Source organism: Phyllostomus hastatus, unplaced genomic scaffold, assembly GCF_019186645.2.
Source record: "Phyllostomus hastatus isolate PE091 unplaced genomic scaffold, TTU_PhHast_1.1 phas_contig_113, whole genome shotgun sequence".
Lineage (NCBI taxonomy): Eukaryota > Metazoa > Chordata > Mammalia > Chiroptera > Phyllostomidae > Phyllostomus > Phyllostomus hastatus.
In genome coordinates, this window is record NW_025333530.1 from 16,509,111 (window position 1) to 16,528,823 (window position 19,713).

At 38.7% G+C, this 19,713-nt stretch overlaps 1 non-coding gene across 1 annotated transcript; it reads right to left on the reverse strand.

Moving 5' to 3' along the window:
- Positions 1-4,422: 4,422 nt before the first annotated feature.
- LOC123820076 lies at positions 4,423-4,525 on the reverse strand. The gene has a single exon (XR_006785884.1). It is a non-coding gene; the product is annotated as a U6 spliceosomal RNA (small nuclear RNA).
- Positions 4,526-19,713: the final 15,188 nt, after the last annotated feature.

Below are 19,713 nucleotides of genomic sequence, written 5' to 3' on the forward strand. Positions count from 1 at the left end.
GATATCTATGAGACCGAGACCTGGTTTTTTGAAAAGATAAATCAAATTGGTGAGCATTTAACCAGACTCATGGAAAAAAATTAAATAACCAAATAAATAAAATCAGAAATAAAGGAGAAGTGATAAGTGACACTACTGAAATACAAAGGATTGTAAGAAAATACCACAAAAAAATTATATGCCAATGAATTGGAAATGGATAAATTCCTAGAAACACACAATCTTCTAAGCCTGAATCAGAAAGAAATAGGAAATCTAACAGAGTAATAACTAAGTCCTGGATTAGATGGCTTCATTGGTGAATTTTACCAAACATTCAAAGAAAACTTAACACTTATCCTTTTCAAACTATTGAAAATATTGTAGAAGAAGGAAGACTCCCAAGCTCATTTTATGAGACCTGCATTATCTTAATTCCAAAACCAGAAAAAGACATTACAAAAAAGAAAATTATAGGTCAATATCCCTGATGAACATAGATGCAAAAATCCTCAATAAAATATAAGCAAAGTAATTTTAGTAGTATATTAGAAATATACACCATGATCAAGTGGGACTTATTCTTGAAATGCAAGGTTGTTTTATTATCTTCAAATCAATGAATGTGATACACTACATACACATAAAAACCATATGAGCATATCAATAGATGCAGAAAACACTTTTGACAAAATTTAGCATTCATTTATAATAACAACTCTCAGCAAAGTGTGGATAGCGGGAACACACCTCAATATAATAAAGGCCATACATAACAAACCCACAGCTAACATCATACTCAACAGTGAAAATCTAAAAGCATTTTCCTTAGTAATAGGAACAAGACAATAATGCCTATTTTTACTACTGTTATTAACATAGTATTGGAAGTCATAGACACAGCAATCAGACAAAAAGAAGAAATAAAAGGCATTGAAATTGGAAAGAAAGAAGTAAAACTGTCACTATTTGCAGGTGATATGATATTATATAAAGAGAATCTTAGAGGTTCCAACAAAAAACTGTTAGAATTGATAAATAAATTCAGTAAATTTGCAAGATATAAAATTGACATTGAGAAAATGGTTGCTTTTTTATACACCAATACTGAATTATCAGAAAGAGAAATTAAGAAGGGAAAATGGAGAGACTGTACTTGAACAACAATTAAAAACAATAAACAAAAAACAATTGCATTTAAAAACCTAAAAATAATGTTAATCGAGGAGGTAAAAAACTTGTACTCAGAAAATTATAAAACATTGAAGAAAGAAACTGAAGAAAATATAAATAAATAGAAGTGTATTTCATGTTCATGGATAGAAAGAATTAACACCATTGAAGTGTCCATACTACCCAAAGCAATCTATAGATTCAATGCAATCCCTATCAAAATACCAATGTATTTTGGTATATCAAATGTATGCCTTTGATAGGTATATTTCACAGAACTGGAACAAATAATTTAAAAAATTATATGGAACAACAAAAGACCCTGAATAGCCACAGCAATCTTGAGAAAGTAGAACAAAGTTGGAGAAATCGTGCTAGCTAATAGTAAACCATACTACAAGGACATAATAATAAAAACAGCATGGTATTGACATAAAACAGCCACATAGATCAATGGAACAAAATGGAGAGCCCAGAAATAAACCCTCACTTATATGATTAATAAGTTTATGACAAAGGAGGCAAGAATATACAATGGGGTAAAGACACTTTCTCTAATAAATGATTTTGGGAAAACTGGAGAGATACCTGCAAAAACAGTGAAACTATATCACTTTCTTAAACCATGTACAGAATTAATCCAAAATCAATTAAAGACTTAAATGTAATACTTGAAATAAAAAAAACATAGAATTTCTCTTAGATATATATTTTTTTAATATATCTCCTTAGGCAATGTCAACAAAAGAAAAAAATAAACAAATGGATTACATTAAACTAAATATTTTGTACAGCAAAGGAAGCCACCAATAAAGCAAAAAGAAAATCTACTTAATGCGAGAAGATATTTGCAATGATACATTCAATAAGGGGTTAACATCCAGAAAACATAAAGAACTCATGTAGTATAACGCATACAAAAAAAAAATTCAATTCTCATCTATAAGTGCAATCTAATCAAAACAAACAAACAAGCAAAATATAACCAGAGACATTAAAATTAAGAACAGTCTGACAGTAACCAGAGGGGAGGTGGGAGGAGACATTGGGGGGGAAGAGGTGGGAAGGCTTTTCAGGAACATCTATAAAGGATACGTGGACAAAACCAAAGGGGTAAGATCAAGGGTGGAAAGTGGGGATGGCCGAGGTGGGAGGAGTGGTGCTGGGGCAATGGAGACAACTGTACTTGAACAATAAAAAAAAGTTTAAAAATAAAAAATAAAATCTTAAAAAAAGTTGGCAGAGAAAATGACTAGCCATTTTTCTGAAGATGACATACACTCCAAAAGACAAGAAAAGATGGAACATGTCACTAATTATCAGAGATATGCAAATTAAAGCCATGATTAAAATCATACCTGAGAGAGTGGCTATCATCAACAAATCAATAAATGCTGGCATGGGTGAGGAGAAAAGGAAACCCTAGTGCACTGTTGGTGGGATTTTAAATTGGTACAACTACTATGGAAAGCATTATGGAGTTTCTTCAAAAAATTAAAAATAGAACTATGCAATATGACCCAGCAATCCCCTTTGTTCACTATGTATCATATACAGTAGCCAAGATATGAAGACAACCTAAGTGTCTATTAATAGATGATTGGATAAGAAAGATATGGTACGTATATACAATGGAACTACTTCACCATATAAAATCTTACAATTTATGACAACATATATGATCTGGGGGGTATTATGCTAAGTGAAATATGTCAGACAAAGAAAGAAAATTTCCTTATAATTTTAGTTTCATGTGTAATCTGAAAAAAATTAATGAGCAAAAAATATAGAAACAAATTCATAGATAGCATATACTGATGGTTACCTGATGGGAAAGGGTTTTGAGGGGGCGGGCTGGACAAAAAAGGAAAGGGATTAAGAAAGGCAAATTGATAGTTATAAAGCAATCACAGCAATGTAAAGTACAGCATAAGGAATAAAGTCAATAATATTGTAATTACTATGTGGTGCCAGGTGGGTACTAGACTTATCAGGGGATCATTTTGTAAGTGATATAAGTATCCAACCACTATGCTGTGCATCTAAAACTAATATAATATTGAATGTGAACTAGTAAAAAAACTGAACTGTAATTTAGAAAGATTGTAACAGTGCCCAGAGGCTCCTTGGAAAGGGTTTATAAAAAATATCAAAAGGTATCTTCTGTGAAGACAACTTGGAAGCCACCCCAGAGAAACAGGTGTTTTACTCTAAAATTTCTAGAAAAGATGATAAAGTCAGAGCTATCTTAGGTCCTGTTTTTTATCTAACAGATTTTTGGAAACAGAAAGTCTTTCTGGAAGTCTTCCCTTCTACTCATTCTGTCCATTTCCTAATAGGAGCCTCCAGATTTCTCTTTCCTTTCTCCTGGAGTAGAAGGGAGCAGGAGATACCTAGCTTGCTCCTTTGAGAGGTAGAGTCAACTGACGGATTATGTCTGCTGGTGGCCTCAGTAGGCTGGGACCTGCTTCAGGATTGTCTGACAGTGGCAGTGCTACACTAGTTTTTAGGGACATGGGATTACCTGTTTGCTACTTTGTCTCTGTGTCCCATCCAAGTCACTGCACTAGAAAAATATTTGCTGCTGTCACTAGGCTGTACCTGTAAATAAACTGGAAGATAAAAGAGGACTTTTTGATTTTCAAATTGTCACAGGCACATCCTGATAAATTTCCCTTCATGGTTTTTAATAGAAGTTAAAAGATTTGGGTAGATTGTGTTACCTGGTTCAGAACCACTTTTATTTAGGCAACCACAGATGGAACAATAAACCCATTTTTATCTCAGCCTCTAAACAAAATGCAAAGAACCTAGAATTAGACAAAATTTCCTTTATGGCATTTTGAGGAAAAAGCTGGAAGTGAATGGAAATGCCTGTGTGCTGGGAAACCTATAGGTGCTGGGAGCTTATGGTTAGGGATTTGTTCTTCCAAACAGCATGCAGTCTTCTCTTGGGCTGTGAATGTATTTGCTTCCTGTATGCAGAGACTCACTTCTGTATTTCAACTTCAGTTTATTTATTTATAAAATAGAAGTACCATTCCTCATTTCCAGGTTTTTGGGAAAGTATAGGAAACCCCTGGCCCAGTCCAGCCAGATGTCAAGTGTTCAATCAACATCAATTAAAACTCATCCTGGTTTTTTTTTTCTTTTTTGCAAAAATGATTATTTTGTTTTGGCAGCACTATAAGAAAGAAACACAAAACCACTGTATTTCTACATTGAGGTGAAAACAGTGTTAAATTTTTCTTGTCAAATACATTCCAAAAGAAAAATATGGAGTGCTTCATGAATTTGCATGTCATCCTTATGCAGAAGCCATGCTAATCTTCTCTGTATGATTCCAGTTTTAGTATATCTGCTGCTGAAGTGACCACCTCATCCTGGTTTTGTATCAGGATGCCCACCCTGGCAGGACATATGTTACTGCAAAAAAGCAGATATTCAAGGGCACCCTGCCCTCCATGAGATGCAATGCCTGGTGAGTGGTCTCCACATGTCTGATGGACACACACCCATGTTTTGTGCCCACTGGGCCCCTCCACACCACTGCAGCCCTTTCTAGGGTCAGAGACTTTCAGGAAGCTGCCTCTGTTAACCCTTCCTCTGGCTGTCACTTTGCATGTCTCATATTGTGGTGCAATCATTTATCTATAATTTGTCTTTCTTTCCCACCTGGCATGTTTTGTGGTTGCTCTTATCTTCAGGGTTCAGTATAAGGTTTGACATACAGTAGGTGCTCATTATGGATTAAATGTTTGTATCCCGATTCCCACCTCAATTCATATGTTGAAGCCCTACCCCCCATGTGATGGTATTTGGAGCTGAGGTCTTTGGGACACAATTAGGGTTAGATGAGGTAATGAGAGTGGGGCCCAAATGGTGGAATTATCTCCTCATCCCCTCAGCATGTGAGCACACAGAAAGATGGCAGCACCCCCCACAAGTCAAGAGAATAGGCCTCAGAATAAAACATACCTTGCTGGCTCTTTGATCTTAGTCTTCCCAGCCCTGATAACTGTGAGAAATAAATTTCTATTGTTGAAACCCCCCAGGCTATGGTATTTTGTCATGGCAGCCTAAGCTAAATTCTCAAAGAATGTTTGTGGGTGAATGAAATGAGTGATCTTGAGTTTGGTGCTCCCGCACTTGGGGTAGGTGATGAATCTGGGTAAGGTCCCTTGTGAAGGAGGATGTGGCTGAAGCTCCAGAATTGAGAACTATACTTATCCCTCCACCCAGCATAAAGGTGTGTGAAACTGGTTGTGTAACCCTTAGTTTCTCATTCACCTCAAAGTTGTAAAAGCAAGATGCAGAGAAGTTGGTAAGTCTGCTGGGAGACTTTCCTTTGAATGAGCTGCGGGCTGAAAGCCTACCTCTTCCCATAAGAAATAAAAAAGGGTTGATTCCTTCCCATTTAACCCAAAGGAGGGAGTTGAACAGAACCATTCAATAGCTTGGCTAAGGCTTGAGAAGGTCTAAAGTTGAGAAGCTGTGGCTGACCAGGACTCAGGAGGCTAGTTAGAGAGGGATGAGGTGGCCTCAGATTGCTCCTCTCCTGGAGTTTGGCAGGGCATGAAGGGAGTTTACTTCCTCTGGGCTGGTGTGGACCTCACAGAGGTATGTCAGGAGTGGCTGTGCCCTCAGTTGCAGACTAGAGGAAGTCAAGGTCATAAGCAACTAGTAGAGAGGTGTCACCCATATCAACAGAATTTTAGATGAGAGAATGAACATAAGACCTTGACAAAAGAAAGGTATTTGGAGTCTGCCATGCTCAGAGAGCATAAATGTCATCCTTTATGTCAATAAAGACCTTTCTGTCTTTTCTTTCTTTCCCATCTCTACCCTATCTGACCTTGGGGGTGGTGGTCCAAACAACAGTAAATGAGTGAAGGTAGATTGAGAACATAGTGACACACTGACTGCCCCTGCTCCCCACTCCTCAGGGCTCCAACTTGAGCCAACATAAGCTTGGGGATAGGGGTTTCAAATAGGATAAGAATTGGAAGCTCTATTGTTATATTGTACTGGACTTCTTTTTTTTCTGAGATTTACCCCCATAGTTATAAGATTTTCCTAAAGGTTCTCCAGTTGTCAGTAAAGAATGTGCATGGAGGGGCTGTTGTAGAATAAAAGGATGAAGTTGTTTACTCTTTGTACCTATTAAGTCCAGCTCCAGCAGTTGCAGATTACATTGTATTCTACTGGTGTGCTCTGGTGAAGCCTGGAAACACATGATCTGGAGTAGGTGGAAGAGGGAGGGTTTGCAAAAACTCTTGAAGATGGGTGCTAAGGCTTCTGGCCTTCAAGTACCAGTCTGACCTATTTGGGTAAACAAGAGATCAGAAAGCGGGGAAAGGGGGACTTCAGGTTTCTTCCTAAATACAGCACATTTTAAACCCTATTAGAAGATTCAGACGCAAGGGGAGTTTAGAGGGAGAGAGGACACATCAATTTAGGCTGTTTCTTTACATGATTCTTTGCCTGAAGTTCCCTCTCAGGATGAAGGGATCCAAATCAGAGTGAGGGAAGGACCATTGGAAAATTAGCCTTTGAGCTGTGACTTTATTCTTTTATCTATTATTTATTTTCTATTCAAACTTCAGTTTTAATTTTATTTTAAATGTTCATAATTTCTGGACAATTCAGACAATGATTGTCTTTCATATGCACTTGGAAAGACATTCAACTCATTCAAATCTCAAAACAAGTTATCTTTGAATTAAACACAGTCTCAGATTATATGTGCAGCTCAACCCTTGAATTTGCTCCAGAAATTGAGAACTTGGCAATATTTATTTATTCAGTAAGTTTAACACTTTCTAGGCCACCCTTTCTTTTAATTCTCCTCCAGTTAGGAAACTTTTGGATAGGAAAGAAACATAAACAAAGTGGGCTCTGGCAGTAGGCTGGCTGCACTGACATGCACATATATTAGCAGTATGAGGAAAAAATGACTTTGGGCAGTGGGATTGGCAAACAGGGAATGGGAATCTGGTTAGAAGAGAGAAATACATGGTAGCAAACAACTAGAAAAGCCATGATCAATAAATGTAAAGTTTAACCTTACTGACTTTTTGTTGCTAAGAGGCACTGAGCCCAATTGCCTCTCCACTCTTTATGTAAAGAAGAAAATAATCTCAAAATTATATATTTTTCTTTCATCATCTTTTATTTATTCTCCCTCCTTCTTCCGCTTACTTTAATGTAGTAGCCAGCACCACCAGAACATGGTTATTTTGAAAATGTATTCATTTTTAAATTATTTTATTGTTGTTCAATTATGGGTGTCTGCTATTATTTCCCACTAATCCCCCCCACCCCAGCCATTTCGACTTCCCTCCTTTGCTTCCACCCACCTTGGTTTTATCTATGTGTCCTTTATACTTGTTCCTGAAAACCATCCCCCCTTCCTGCTATTATCCCTTCCCACCTGTCCTCTGGTTACTAAAAAACTTTTCTTAATTTCAATGTCTCTGGTTATATTTTGCTTGCTTGTTTGTTTTGTTGATTGGGTTCCACTTAAAGGTGAGATCATATGGTATGTGTCCCTCACCACCTAGCTTATTTGACTTAGCATAATGCTTTCCAGTTCCATCCATGCTGTTGCAAAGGGTAGGAGCTCCTTCTATCTCTCTGCTGTCTAGTATTCCATTGTGTAAATGTACCATATTTTTTGATGCATTCATTTACTGATGGGCACTTAGGTTGCTTACAGCACTTGGCTATTATAAATTATGCTGCTATGAACATTGGGGTGCAAAAGTTCTTTTGGATTGGTGTTTAAGGCTTCGTAGGATATAATCCCAGCAGTGGAAATCCCAGATCAAAAAGCAGTTCCATTTTTATTTTTCTAAGGAAATTCCCCACTGTTTTCCACAGTGGCTGCACCAGTCTGCATTCTGACCAACAGTGCACTAGGGTTCCCTTTTCTCCACAACCTCTCCAACACTTGTTTGTTGATTTGTTTGTTTATGATGGGCATTCTGACTGATATGAAGTGGTATCTCATTGTGGTGTTAATTTGCGTCTCTGTTGTGGCTAGTGATGCTGCACATATTTTCACATGTCTCTGGGTGCTCTGTATGTCCTACTTGGAGAAGTGTATGTTTCAGTCCTTTGCCCATTTTTTTTCCTTTGCCCATTTTTTTAATTGATTTTTTTTGTCTTCATGGAGTGGAATCATGATATATATATATATATGTGTGTGTGTGTATATATATATATGTGTACATATATATATGTATGTGTGTATATATATATATACACACACACACATACATTTTTTTAGATCAAACCCTTGTCTGAGATATCATTGGCAAATATGTTTTCCCATATAGTTGGCTCTCTTTTCATTTTAATGCTGTTTTCTTTAGCTGTGCAGAAACTTTTTAATTTGATGAGGTCCCATTTGTTTATTCTTTCCTTTATGTCCCTTGCTCTAGGGGACATATCAGTGAAAACATTGCTGGGTGGAATATCTGAAATATTACTGCCAATTTTTTCCCCTAGGGCTTTTATGGTGCCATGACTTACATTTAAGTCTTTTACCGACCTTGAATTTACTTTTCTGTATGGTGTAAGTTGGTGATTGAGTTTCAGTTTTTTGCATGTAGCTGTCCAGCTCTCCCAACACCATTTGTTGAAGAGGCTAATTTTACTCCATTTTATGCTTCTGTCTGCTTTGTCAAATACTATTGACCATAGAGACCTGGGTTTATTTCTGGGCTCTCTATTCTGTTCCATTGGTCAATGTGTATGTTCTTGTGCCAGTACTAGGCTGTTTGATTACAGTGGCCTTTTAATACAGTTGATATCGAGTATTGTGGTCTCCCCTACTTTGTTCTTTCTCAGTATTGTTGTGGCTATTCAGGGTCATTCATGGTTCTATATAAATTTCTGAAATATTTGTTTTTTATCTGTGAAATATGTCATTGATAATTTAATATGGATTCCATTGAATCTATAAATTTCTTTGGGTAGTATGGACATTTTGATGATGTTACCTCTTCCAATCAATGAACATTGTACATCATTCCATTTGTTTGTGTCTTCCTTAATATATCTCTTCAGTGTTGTATAATTTTCTGAATGCAGGTCTTTACATCCTTGGTTAGGTTTATTTGTAGGTACTTTATTTTTCTTGTTGCTATATGAAATGAGATTTTTTTCCTGATTTCTCCTGATATTTCATTGTTACTGTACAAAATGCCTTTGATTTCTGGATATTGACTTTCTATCCTGCTGTTTTGCTGAATTCACTTAGTAGGTTGAGTAGTCTTTTGGCGGAGTCTATAGGATTTTCTATATATGCAAATAATGACAGTTTTGTTTCCTCTTTTCCAATTTGAATGACTTTTATTCTTTTTCTAGTCTGATTACAGTGGCTAGGACTTCTGGTACTATGTTGAATAGCAGTGCTGAGAGCGGACATCCCTGTCTTGTTCCTGATCTTAGTGGGGAGGCTCTAATTTTTTGCCCATTGAGTATGATGTTGTCTGTAGGTCTTTCATATATGGCCTTAAATCTATTGAGGAATGCTCCCTCTATGCCCACTTTGCTAAGTGTTTTTATTGTAAATGGGATGCTGTACCTTATCAAATGTTTTTCAACATCTATTGCTTTGATCATGTGGTGTTTGTCTTTCCTTTTGTTCATGTGATGTATTACATTTATTGATTTGCCAATATTGGACCATCCTTGCATCCCTGGGATGAATCCAGCTTGATCATGGTGTATGATCTTTTAATGTATTGCTGGATGTGGTTTGCCAATATTTTGTTGAGGATTTTAGCCTCTATGTTCATCAGTGATATTGCCCTGTAGTTTTCTTTCTTTGTTATGTCTTTATCTGTATTTGGGTTTAGAATGATGCTGGCTTCATAAAAAGAGTTTGGCAACCTTCCATCTTCTTGGATTATTTGGAATGGGCTGTGAAGTATAGAAGTGAGCTCATCATTAAATGCTTTGTAAAATTCTACCATGAAACCATCTTGTTCAGGGAATTTGTGTGCTGGGAGGTTTTTTTTTTTTTTATTTTATTACTGCTTCTATTTTGTAGGCTGTTATTGGTCCGTTCAGGCTTTCTGCTTCTTCTTCATTCAGTTTTGGAAGATTATATTTTTTCTAAAGATTTGTCCATTTCAACAAAGGTTTGAAATTTCTTGGCATATTGTTCTTGATAGTAATTTCTTACAATTGTTTGTATTTCAGTGGTGTCAGTTGTAATCTCTCCTCTTCCATTTCTGATTATGTTTATTTGGGCTCTCTCTCTCTCTCTCTCTCTCTCTCTCTCTCTCTGTCTCTCTCTCTCTCTCTTTTCTTTATGAGCCTCCTTAAAAATTTGTTGATTTTGTTTATCTTTTCAAAGAACAAGATCCTAGATTTATTGATCCATAGAATTGTGTTTTAATGTCTATGTCATTTAATATTGCTCTGATCTTGGTTATTTTCTTCCTTCTACTTGCTCTAGGCTGTCTTTGTTGTTCCTCCAGTTCTTGTAAGTGTTGGGATAGGCAATTTATTTGAAATGTTTCTATCTTTTTTTGGGTAGGCCTGTATCACTTAGAACTTTCCTCTCAGGACTGCCTTTGCCATGCCCCACAAGTTTTGGATTGTTGTGTGTTCATTTTCTTTTTTTTATTGCAGAAAATTTTTTATTTCTTTTTTGCTGTCTTTCTTGAACCATTCATTGTTTAATAGTATGCTACTCAACCCCTATGTTTTTGAGTGGTTTGGGTTTTTTCCCCTTGAGGTTGGTTTGTAGTTCAGTCCCTTGTGTTCAGAGAAAATGCTTGATATGATTTCAATTTTCTTGAATTTTTTTGAGGCTTGTTTTGTATTCCATGTGTACATTCCATGTATTCCATGGAAAATATTCCATGTGTATTTGAAAAGAATGTGTATTTTGCTTCTTTTGGATAAAAGTTCTGTATGCATCAGTGAAGTCCATTAGATCTAGGATGTTGTTCACTGCTGCAATATATTTGTTTATATATACTTTTTGGAAGATTTGTCCATTTTTGACAAGGGGGTGTTAAAATCCCCTACTATAACTGTGTTGCTGTTAATATCTTTCTTCAAGTCCTCCAGGATTTTCTTTATGTATTTCAATTGTCCTATGTTGATTTCATATGTATTTACATTGTTCATGTCTTCTTGATGGATTCTTCTGTTGAGTATTATAAAGTGAAGTTTGGGGCCTCTTTTTATGGCCTTTTTTTTTGAAGTCTGTTTTGTCTGATGTAAGTATTGTGACACAGGCTTTTTTTTTTTTCCTGTCCTTTTGCTTGGAATATATGTTTCCAGTTGTTCACTATCAGTCTGTGTAGGTGTTTTGTCCTGAGATGGGTCTCTTGTAGACAGAATATATGTGTGACGTGATTTCCTATCCATTCAGCTATTCTATGTATTTTGATTGGGGCATTTAATCCATTTATGTTTAAGGTTATTATTGATAGGTACTTATTCATTATCATTTTTTTCATACCTGTGTTTATCTCTCTGTCACTCTTTCCCGCCACCCTTTTCTTAAAGCAGACCCTTTAGCATCTCTTGCAGTGATGGCTTGGAGGAGGTGTGTTTTTTGAGGTTTCTTTTCACTCAGAAATCTGTATTTGGCCTTCCATTTTAATTGAGAGCCTTGCTGGATAGAGTAGTTTTGGTTTTAGGCAACTGTTTTTCATTTTTTGGAATATGACTTGCCAATCCCATCTGTCCTGGAGCCTTTCCATTGAGAAGTCAGCTGCTAGTCATAGTGGGGTTCCCTTCTGTGCTATTTTCTGTTTCTCCTTGGCTGCCCTTAAGATTCTCTCTTTGTCTTCGAATTTTGCCATTTTAATTATGATCTATTAAATGGCCTCAATGAGTTCCACTTCATTGGGACACTTTGTGTTTTCTAAATTTGTGTCACTTTTTCTCTCATTGAATTAGGGAAGTCTTTCATCATTACTTTTTCAAACAGGTTTTCTATCACATAGTCTTCTCCTTCTCCTTCTGGATCCCTACTGTATGGATATTATTATGTTTCTTTTTGAGTCTCTTTTCCTTTTCTTGATCCTTCTCGGTGTTTTTTTTTTTCTACCTTGTCCTCTGGCTTGCTGATTTGATCCTATGCTTCATCTAGTCTGCTTTTGATTCTTTCTGCTGTGTTCTTGATTCCAGAAATTGTGTTCTTTTTAAAAAAATATGTATATTTTATTGATTATGCTATTACAGTTACCCCATTACTCCTGCTTCATTCCCCTCCACACTGCACACCCTGTCTCATCCACATTCCCCCCTTTAGTTCATGTCTATGTGTCATACGTTCTTTAGCTTCCACATTTCCCATACTATTCTTGCCCTCCACCTGTTTATTTTCTACCTACCATCTATGCTACTTATTCTCTGTACCTTTTCCCCCTCTCTGCTTTTCCCACTCCCCTGTTGCTAACCCTGCATATGATCTACATTTTTGTGGCTCTGTTCCTGTTCTAGTTGTTTGCTTAGTTTCTTTCGGTTTTGTTTTTGTTTTAGGTGTGGTTGTTAATAACTGTGAGTTTGTTGTCATTTTACTACACATGGTTTTTTTTTTTATCTTCTTTTTCTTAGATAAGTGCCTTTAACATTTCATAAAATAAGGGCTTTGAGGTGATGAACTCCTTTAACTTGACCTTATCTGAGAAGCACTTTATCTGCCCTTCCATTCTAAATGAAAGCTTTGCTGGGTAGAGCAATCTTGGATGAAGGTCCTTGCCTTTTATGACTTGGAATACTTCTCTCCAGCCCCTTCTTGCCTGCAAGTTCTCTTTTGAGAAATCAGCTGACTGTCTGATGGAAACTCCTTTGTAGGTTACATCTCCTTATCTCTTGCTGCTTCTAGGATTCTCTCCTTCATTTTAATCTTGGCTAATGTAATTATGATGTGCCTTGGTGTGTTCCTCCTTGGGTCCAACTTCTTTGGGACTCTCTGAGCTTCCTGGACTTCCTGGAAGTCTATTTCCTTTGCCATATTGGGGATGTTCTCTTTTATTATTTGTTCAAATAGCTTTTCTCTTGTTGCTCTTCCTCTTCTCTTTCTGGTATCCCTATAATTCGGATGTTGGCACCTTTCAAGATGCTCTGGAGGTTCCTGAGCCTCTCCTCATTTTCTTGAATTCTTGTTTCTTTCTTCTTTTCTGTTTCTTTCTTTCTTTCTTTCTTCTGGTCCACTCTCCATTGACCTGAGTCCCAGTTTTCTTCCCATCACTATTGGCTCCCTGTGCCTTTTCCTCCATTTCACTTAGTGTAGCCTTCATTTTTCCATCTAATGTGCAACCAGATTCAACCAATTATGTGAGCATCCTGATCACCAGTGCTTTGAACTGTGCATCTGATAGGTTGGCTATCTCTTGGTCATTTAGTTGTATTTGCTGTGGAGCTTTGATCTGTTCTTTTGCTTGAGCCATTGATTTTGTCTTGTCCCCTTTGTTATGTATGAGGGGCAGAGCCTTAGGTATTCACTTGGGTGGGGCAACAGTGTCTTAGGTGTTCATAGTGTCTGGGTTGTGACACTGTATGTGGAGGTGGGGTCTGAGAGGGAAAAATGGCACTACTCCTCTCTCCATCAGACTTCAATCCCTTCCACCACTTCCCCCAAGGAAACTGGGCCTTTCTTGTGCTAATTTCCATGTGGGTCAGCTTGTGCATGTTTTAGTACCCCATGGGTCTCCCCAACAAACTCTCCTGTGAGATTGGGAGTCTCCTCCTGTGCCTCAACCCTCCCCCCAGGTGTTTTCAATCAGTGCCCTGAGGCTCTATTTCTCAGAGATGGGACCCTGGGTTGTGTGCAGTGCCTGGCTTCACAATTGCCACCTTGCTGTGTCTGCGGGTTGCCACCCCACACCCGGGGTCTGCCATCCACTGCCTGCAAGCCCAGAGTCTTCCTGCTGCGGTCTTGTGTGCTCAGGATGCCTTATGCACCTGGTCCAACCACTCTTTGTGCCATGACCCCTCTCCGCCCAGCTGCCCAACTCTGCCCCTCTTACTAGCCTGGATGAACTTGTCTATTTTAACTCCTTGGTTGTCCAACTTCCATACAGTTCAATTTTCTATCAGTTCTGGTAGTTATTCTGTTTCTAAATTGTTGTTGTCCCTATCTTGGTTGTGCAAGGAGGCACAGTGTCTCTATCTATGCCCCCATCTTGGATGGAAATCCCAGAAATTGTGTTCTTCATTTCCTCTTGGCCCTTGTTGATAGTTCCCATTTCCTTTTTCTTGTTGATGTAGTTTGCAGTGAGTTCATTGTAGTTTCCCTGTAGTTTTTGGTAATTCTCTGTGAGCTCATTGAGCTTCCTTATAATCATTGCTTTGAACTCAATATCTGATAGTTGACTTGCCTGCATTTCATTTAGCATTCTTTCTGAGGCTTCCTCCTTTCCTTCAATTTGGGGTTTCTTTCTCTGTCTCCCATCATGTGTGAGACTCTTCTTGTTAGCCTCTGCTTCTTAAATTGATCTGTTCTGACTCCCTGGGTTTATGATGTGAACTTCTATGGTAGGAGACCTATGAGATTCAGTGGTGCAGTCTCCTTGATCTCCTGAATGTCCTGGTCTTGGGCTATCATGTATGTTGGCTCTCCGAATGCCTTTGGGTTTTGATTGTTGTTGGGTCTTTCTTAGGTGGTTCCTTCCCTCCAGTTGGTTAACTGAGGGTCACTCCACCCACTATGTCTTGTATTCTGTTGTTCATGTGGGGACAGGTTGTGCTGAACCTGGCTTTTCTGTCTGTCTGAGGTTTTGAGGCTTATCTCTCACTATTGTTCAGTTGTTTGTTCTGGGTAATTTCTCCACTGTTTAGTTGTAATTCCAGATTTGCCCTGGGTGAAGGTTAGTGTGGCTTCCATTCAATCCTTCACCTTCTGCCATTATTACCTGTTGGTGTTTCCTTAATTTGGGGTCTGTCTTTCAGCAGGTATAGTAGTGTTCACAGCTGTTGTATGTGATCAGTTGGATGGTGAAGGCAAAATGGATTAAGAGAGTGGGAGTGCATTCTAGGTGACTTAAAATACTAACCATAGAGAAGAGATAGGAGATCATTTGGATAAGCATAGTGTTAACTGTGATGATTCACCAAACTAGTCATTTGTTAGAATTGGTGGAAAAAAGATAAGACTCATGTTAGGGGTGGGGAAGATTTGTGAGTGGGTCCAAGAAACAGGGAGGTTGTGGGAGGTCAGATTATAAGATATAGTGAGAGTAAAGGGCAGAAAATAGCTTTAGTATGCAAGAGAATAAAGTTAACCACAACAGTAATAAAGTTCTGGAAAGAGCTAAGATCCAGGAGTGGTGCTGTGTGGTATTTACAATTGTATGGAACAACAATTATTTACAATTGTAATAGGGCAAAAATAATATGATAGAATCTATGTGATCTGAATAACAAAAGTACAAATTACATGACCTAGAGTAGTGTGCTGTTGTAACACAAATGAAGTGAAAATAAGAAAATTAAAAATACCCTATGAAAGAACAAGGAAAACCAGTGAAACAATGCAATTAAACAAACAAAATGAAGAAAACTAAACAGAAAGAAGGGAAATGAAAAACTACTAATAAAAGAAAAAAGTAAAAATAATGAAAAAATAATAATATAACTAAACAATAACTTGCAAGTTCTCTGGAATAGCCATGTGAAATTTGCCTCAGTTTCTCAGTTGTTTAGATGACCTCTCTTTGGGTCAGACTCTGGTCCTTTCATAGCTCCAGGTCTTATTGTCTTACCTATGGGAAAAATAAAAAAGAAATACAGAAAGAAAATAAAAAAAGCCTCCTGCTGGCATTGAACTGGCCAAGTTCCGATGGTCTTCCTGGTTGGAACAGGCTAAGGAGGGTTGGTTGGGTTTCACTTTTCTTCTTTCCTGTTAGCAGATGGGGCCAGGTCTGAGCAGGGGTCTTCACAGTTTTTCAGCCTCCACTCCAGTTCCTCAGTTTACTGCCAGGCCTCCAGTGCCCTTCTACACTAGGCCTATGCCTTCAGCCCACCAGTTGTGCTGTGTTTGAGGTGCACCAATCAGGGGCAACTCATACACCATCTTCTCACTCTTTGCTGTCCTAGATACTAGAGACTCTCAAAGTTTCTTCAGGGTAGTTCAGCTCCCTCACCAAGTTATGTCTTTCTCAGGACTGCTGATTCCCTGAACCCTGCTGCTCTCTTCTGTGGGGGCATCTCTACCACCCTCTTAGTGAGCCAGTCTGGCCCCAAATAGTGGGCGTAGCAGGCATTGGCATGCACCTCTGGGGCAGCAGGCTTGTGCACGTGGCCTCCTCTGCTGCTGAGGCATGGTTGCTGGCATGCGAGCATTGCCTCTGCTGCTGTGGTGGTAGGATAGGGTATGCTATGCCTCTGGGCCTGCAGGCATGGGCACAAGGCTTCACCTTCCATGGCTGGGGCTGGGTTTGGTACACCTTCTTGGGACCACAGATGTGGGTGGGCCTGCAGAAGAGGCTGCAGAGGCTGCAGGGGTTCAGCCTCATGAGGTGGGTGCAGTCACTGGAGGAGAATTCCCTAAACAGACACCAAGAGCTTTTTTAAAAAAAATCCTTTTCTTTGACCACGATGCTCCAAACAAGCACCAAACCTCTCACACAGCCCAGCTCTTCCCCCTTCTCCAGGCATCACCGAGTTTTCCAACTTCTCTGGTAATGACCCATTTGGTGTCCACAATCTATGGGTGCACAATGCCCCTGTGTGTTTGCCACTTCATCTTTATTTCCTCTGGCTACTTCAAGCATCCAGGTCCATCCCGGTCCTGCTCAAATCTCTCTGTTTGGCAGGGGAGGGAGCTGTTGACCTGGATGTTTTCCAAGCTGGTGGCAGACCTGCCAGGCCCCACAGATGCTTGGTCTGGGGCTTCAACCACCTTGGTCCCCACACTGGTCCCAGGGACCTTATCATCTCAAGGCAATCTCCTTACCATCTGATGTTTTCAAAGTCTTCTACAATTTTGGCCTCTAACCTTCATATATGCTGGGATACCATTTGCTGTTCACTCTGTTCCTCAGAAGATCAGCTAGGTGTTTCACCTGTGTATAGGGAGGGGGAAGTGGAGTCTGCTCCCACCTATCTCATCACCATCTGCCTCTCTCCAGAATAATGTTGAATAGGATGGGAACTTGTGTATTATTTCCAGGCACAATGAGGATGTTTTTAACTTGTTTTTTTAAGTTATAGAATTAATAATGTTCAATTTTTTTTCGGCTTTGTTGACACTTTTTTAAAGGAAAATAGTGTCATAAAGGAGAATTTTACAAAATACTTTTTTGGTTTGTAGTGAGATAACCACAGAATTTTCTTTTTTTCATACAGTGAACTATATTAACACATTTTATAAAGCTGAATCAGCCTATATAGTCTGGAAAACCCAAACTGATTATGAGGTACTATTCTTTTAATGACTGCTCAATTTGATTTACTAATATTTTATTTTGTATTTGGGCAGTTATTATTTGTTGATTTATGTTCTCCTTATCTAGTTCTTCTATCTACTGGCCACTGCTTCTCAATATCTCCTGCTGCCTTATCCTGGCATTTCCAGGACTCAGGTCTTGACTCCTCTCTTCTTTTTCTGCACCCACTTGTAGGTGATATCCCCCAGACCTGTGAGCTTAATACCATCTATATGCTGACAATTCTCAGGTATATAAGGTTAACTAGTCTTGCTCCTGATTCTAGACTCATGTAACTTACATTAATATCTGTGTAACATCTCTAGAACAGAATTGCCAGTTTCCTTTCTTAAATTTCTCTACCCACAATCTTTCCCAACTGTGCAAACAGCAATACCATTCTCTAGTTGCTCAGGTCAAAAATTTTGGAATCCATTTAAACATTTTTTTTGTCTTTCATATTTTGTATTAAAATCATCAACAAATTCTTTAGTTGGGGAACTGAGAAGATGGCAGAGGAGTGAAGTTACACTAACCTCCTTCTGGGACCAATCTGGAATTACAACTTAATTGTTGAGAATCTATCCAGAGCAAACACCTGAGCAATAGAGAGAGAAGCCTCGTAACCTCAGACAGACACAAGAATCAGCTTTCACACAACTTGTCTGCTAGGAGTGAGATAGAAGCTCAAGAAGACTGGATGGGCACTCATAGACAGTAGTGCCAGAAGGATAATTTAGCATCTGACTGGATTGCCATGAAAAGAATTGGGTATAAACCCTAAGCTAGGATTCCCAGCCTAGAGCACTAGAACCCAAAAAGCACACAGATAACAAACAGCATCTAAAGTAGCAGGGCTTCTGGGACAGATGGCTGGAGATACAAGAACCATTTAAAGGGCCAACACACAAATTTTCATTTGTAGTCACTTACCCTGGGCTCTGGCAAAGGCAGGAGCAGAATGGGATGGTGGTGCCTGAGAAGAAGCTAAGCTTTGGGGAAATAAATGAAAGAGTAGATACCAGTATCCCAGTGATGAGTCATCCCCCATGTGGCAGCAGCCATCTTGCTCAGGCAGGCCACTCATCTCCAAGAACAGCAGCCCGAGGGGAAACAATAGCTCCAACCACAGGAGAGTCTCTGCCCTTGCCCTGTGGTGCTTAAGGCTGACTTCTGAGTACAGATTGACTAGATTAACAACCAAAGGAGACAGCCACGAACAGTAGATCATTGGCAAAGGGATGGCAGAGTGGACTAGAGAGACTTGAGGAGATTGGGGATGGAGGCCATGCAGAGAGAACTGAGAGGGTAGCTATTGGGATCCCAGTGCTGAATCTTCCCCATACAACAGCAGCATGAGGAGACACAATACCCCAAACCCCAGGAGGTATTCAGCCCTGCCATACTTTACTTAAATCTGATTGCTGAGTGCAGAGGGACAAGATTGAACTGAAAAAGACACCCATGGACAGCAGATCACTGGAAGTAACAAATAGGCTGCCTAAGGTCAGATGGAGTCAACATCTGACATTACAAGAGGCATATATAGAAAGAAAAAAAACAGTGGTAAATACAAGAGGCTACCAAGATGAAATCCACTGTGGCCTTCCTCATGATTTGCAATATTTTTTTTTCCTGCATAGCTTTCAACATTCATTTCTTGTCCAAGTTTGTACATGTTAAGTCACTAGATTTTATATTATAGTGTATTTCAATTCACATATTATGCCCCTGCCTCTTCTTAGCCTATTTACCTTCTTTTTTCCTCACATAATTTTCATTTCAAATTTTATTTTCTGTCTTGCTACAACTTGTTTCCATTCCATGCTCTTACTATTTCTTCCCCATCCAGACACATAAAACCAATTTTCTTCTCAAGGGTAATCTCACATCCTTTTCCACTGCTTTAAAATACCCACATTTTCTCTCCACCTTTAGCAGTCTTTGCTAGTTGGTTGTGGGTAAGGAAGTTGTTGTTGCATTGTTTTATCACTTTTATTACTAGAGCTTTACTAATTCTGTATTTTAAATATCAATTTTTACTGGTCTCCTCTCTTACTCTTTCTTTTTGTCTCAAATTTTAATTTTGCTGTCTTAGCCTGTTTTTTTTTTCCAGTTTTGTCTTTCTTCTATTTCTCTTTTATCTTGACCTTGG